The following is a 4,557-nucleotide window of genomic DNA, read 5'->3' as shown; positions in this document are numbered from 1 at the left end:
CTAAACTATGAATAACTTTAGCTATGCCATTAGCAATACCTCAGAACTACAGATGGATTTTTGTTTCTGGACACAGACACGTGGCAGTCCCACTGTTTCCAAACGTGTACCCAAAATTCTGTCACATTTGGGTACAAAACCAGAACACATCATTCACCTTGGGCTACAGCTGCATCTAAAGCAACTTGGAACACAAAAATATGGTGGCTGTTATTTGTCCAGTATAAATCATCGTATCTTGGCAGCATTTGTGAAACTTTGTATATTCAATCTGCTTAAGGATTTACCCTTCCCCTGAACGCCAAATGGAAATGAGAGTAGGAATAGATCTGGTGCCAGTGCTAAAGCCTTTTACTCTGCCTTGYGGACTAACGAGGTCTTTAGTGGCATTTTGTAGGTTGCTGGCTTTAGTGTAGAATAGGCCTTTGGAATATTAAGTCTTAAAAGAAGTCAGGTTTTTGTTGTTGTTGTTGTTTGTCTTTCATAATTTATTTCTCTAGTTTTCATATATAAATGATTGATCAAAGAACCTCTGTCAGAAAGCATCAAGGACAACTCTTTTTTTTTCTCTTGCAGCACACACATTTATTTTGGYGAAAGACAGGAGGTTATAAATGGACCTATTGGTCATCCAAGGAAATTTTCTGTCACAGACATAGCGTGGTGGTACCTCCCTGTGAAACTGACTCCACTGTTTTGTCGTTCATTTATTTAGAAAGTGATTTTCTTGCCTTCGTGTTTGGGCAGGAATGACTCTTCCTTTGCCTCTGTGTTGTTGTAGTCATCTGCCTTCATTTTCTGAATAGGGGAGGAGGACGCCCACGCTGTGAGATCGAACACTGAGTTTCTGTGTGGGCAGTCATGCAAGACACAGGCAACCCACTGGCCTCGTCTCTCACCATGAGCAGAATGACTGCTCTGCTGCTGCTGCTGCCCTGGAACTACTGTTCTGCCTCCTCGCTTCAGAGAAAAAAGGAAATAAAAACCCCAGTCAATTTTTTTTTGACTGTTTGCTTGGAAATAAGGTTATAAAAGGCAACAAGGAATTATCTGGAAGATTCTCAGAGAGGTTTTGCTAATGCTTGGTGGTCACAYGCAAAGAGGCTGGCAAGGGGCCCGGCCACTAGGTGAGGCTTGCCTCTATCATCTCTGGAGAGATCTGAAGTCCCAGTACTGTCCCTGGTTGTTGCTCGCTGGGCTTTTTGGTAGTTTGTATCTCCTGGCCAGATCATCCCTGGGTGACCAAGCTTGTCTGGATTGCAGTTTTGTCCCTTCAGACATGAGAAAGCACAGRGATTTGTATGTTTGCTACAGTGTGCCTAAGCATCTTGCTGCTTTTACCTAAAGAAAGCATGAGAGGGAATGGTTTAATAAAAGAAAAGCAACTCTGCAAATTAAATACTTCATCTCTGTCTGTCTCTGAGTGGATTGATATCTAGCCTCCATGAGGAAAGTGAGGCTTTCCCACCTCTGCTGCACATGCCATGTCTCAGCTGGAAGTGCTGAAACAACCGCCAAGCCCTGCTTGAGCCGCAATGTTCTGCTTCTGTTCTGCTTCCAGGCARTCCCTAATTAGCCTTTTTCAGATGACCACAGCTACAGCTGAAAGACTTCGTGGATAGGTTAATCTCCCCTCTGACAAGCTCATCCTTGCCAGGAGCTGGCCTTGGGGAGGAGGARGAGTCAGGAAAGCTGAGAAAAGGTGAAAGCTGATGTTAATGTTTATGGAACTGATGCAGACAAGTACTCATTGGCAGCAACAGGTTCCCCAAGCCACCCCAGTAAGAAAGGAGGCCTGGGCAGCGAAAATAGCAAGATAGATGATAAACCTATGACAAACCTGTGTGTGTGTGAGAGTGACACACAACTGGTTTGGCAAGATTGCTTGCTTTTGAGAAAGAAGAATTAATCCTTTTTTATATTGGCAGAAATACACGTTCCCTTTCATGATAATGTTATGTATTCCCGGTACATCAGTTCTTCCAGGTTATTTTTAAAATACGCAGCTAAGYTGGGACATATTGAGAAAATATGAATAAAGTGGCTGGACATCCAGCCAGTGTGCATGAGACATCTGGATTGGTGGACCAATGCAGTTCCTGACAGTTTGATAAAGTACTTGTAGTATTTTTTGTAAAATATACATAACTATAAAAAGGAGGTTTCTTAAAGGTTGAAAAGATGCCCATCATGGTACATGATGAAACATGTTCATTTGAATTGGAATTATAGCACTAAGGTTTCCAGCAGTCCGTCACAGTCAGCTGCAGTAAGGCTTGACAAGGCTCAGAGGATGTAAGCTGCTCTAGAAACTTCTATAGAATTACAGTGCTCTAGTTAATAAAATTGATATTTAAAATAGAATAGYCAGATAAATTAAAAGGTCTAATTTAAGCTGGTAGGGGGAAGATGAAAGAAATTCTGCCAATAAAAAAAAGCCTGCTTTTCTTCAGATGCTGCCTTAGGAATTTGCCTTAGAGGCAAGTATTATATACCTTAAATCCCTCTCAGCCTTGAAGTGACAGAGTTATCTGGAAATTTACTTGTACGCAGAGAGCAGATTTAAACCTTGACTTCCTCAGCCTAAACCGCAATAATGTCATAATCGTATTCACTTTGCACACACACTGCTGTGACGTGGACTGAGATGCTATGAAACTTTTATTGGCATGAATTGTGTGTGGGTTACTTGCTCACATAACGAGAGCTTTAGAAGAGACAYTTTTTTACAAACCATCCTGACATTGCTCCTGCACGCACAGTACTACCAGGGTGGCACTGGGTCTCTGTGTGGGGTCTGTAGCCTCAGGTTTGTTTTATGGGAATCTCTACCTCTGTGCTGCTAATGGCTATTATTTCAGGCATTTAGGGGAGTGGGGATGCGGGAGAGTCAATGCAGCTGTCTGTATCAAAAGTAGCTGAAAGTACCTTTCCTAAAGTGAAAACAGACACAGCTTCAAAATGTATTACCTGTGTGTGTCTCGCCTCTTCKAAAAGAGGCAATGTTTTTTGCTGTTCTTTAGGCATATTGAGTGCTCAAGGCTCCATACTGACGTGATTCGCACAACCCTTGCCGCACCGGTTTCCAGAAAAGCCCGCGTTTACACCTGCTACCGCAGAGTCATGAGAAAGGAAACAAAAAAAAAAAAACCAAAAAACCAAATCCCACCACAAACCTCACCAGCCCCCAACGCCCGGTGAAGGGGGGTAGCAGGCAGCCCTTTCCCGCTGGTCTCTCTCACAGCCGGGGTTTTTCCCCAGCCGGGGATGGGGCAGCCCCGCCGGCGGCTCCGCGGTTCGCGGGTTGGCAGTGCCCGCGCGGTGGCGCCCGCCGCTCACGGATCGTGCGGGGAACGGCGGGGAAGCCCCATGGAGCTGCCGGCCTGGAGAGGGGACCCGCGAGGTGTCCTGCTCCAGCGGGAGCTGCGGGGTGTCCCCTTGCCCACCCAGAGCCGTGGGGTGCCCCCTTCCCCAGTGGGAGCGACGGGATGCCGTTCTCCAGCGGGAGCGTGGGGATGACCCTTTCCCCAGCGGGAGCAGTGACCCTGTCCCCAGCGGGAGCGGCGGGGTGACGGCTTCCACAGCGGCCCCGCGGGGYGCCCTGCCCTGCCCCGTCCCCTCTCCTGCCCGTGGTCCTTCTGTCCCGACACTCAGGGCACAGAACGGCAACGGGGTAGCGTCCCGCTCCGTCCCTAGTTCTGCATCCCTGCCCGGGATCGCGTCGTTCGTTGGCCATTTCTACGGGAATCATTCATTCACGTCAAATTTCCTTTATCTCCGGAAAATATTGAAACCTTAAATGACCGTAATAGGAATGTAATTGTATGGCGTGCTTTTTGTTGTTGTTGTTTTTGAGAAATCGATTTGGGCTCAAATAACTCATCCAAGCATGTTACACCAAACCCATTCAAATAGGAAACAGCAGAACTATATTATTGCTGCTTCCTGAACGCTCTGCTTATGATCCCAATAATTAAAATGTCTAGTAATGGCTCCTGCAGCCTGGATTTCTTTGGGTAATTCTCGGAAATGAAGGGCACATTTTCGGTCGCGGAGGGAGGGGAGTGCGGAGACGAGCAGCAATTGCAGCGGCTGGGAGCCCGCCGGTGGCCCGCGCCCGGCTGCATCACTTCGGGGGAAAATTATTCTGGCTGCGGGGAAGTCCCCAGAGAAGGGATTTCCTTCCCGGTCCCTCCGGCAAATCAAGTTGGTTTTTTTTTTCGTTTTTGGTTTGTTGGGGTTTTTTTTCCTCATGGTGATGCTCTTCYCTCCCGCTCTGCCAAGCGCTGAGAGCCGCACATCTGTCTCCGCACAAGGCGGAGAGACGAGGGGGTCGGGCCAGGGGAGTGAGGGGAAAAGCCGCCCCCAATCCCCGGGCAGCGCCGGCCGCGAGTGGGACCCTTCTTGCGACGCAGCAGCGGGGCTTGTCCCCTACGCCCCGCGCCTTCAGTACGCGCAGAGCAGCCACGGCGCTGCTGATTTCCCCGCGGGGAGCCTTGTGTAATGGGAACAATACTAACAATCTTTAAAAAAAAAACCAGTACAATGTTTCACAAA

Source organism: Malurus melanocephalus, unplaced genomic scaffold (assembly GCF_030028575.1).
Source record: "Malurus melanocephalus ecotype Western Australia unplaced genomic scaffold, MMel_1.1 scaffold_44, whole genome shotgun sequence".
Classification (NCBI taxonomy): domain Eukaryota; kingdom Metazoa; phylum Chordata; class Aves; order Passeriformes; family Maluridae; genus Malurus; species Malurus melanocephalus.
Note: the sequence above shows the minus strand (reverse complement) of the source record.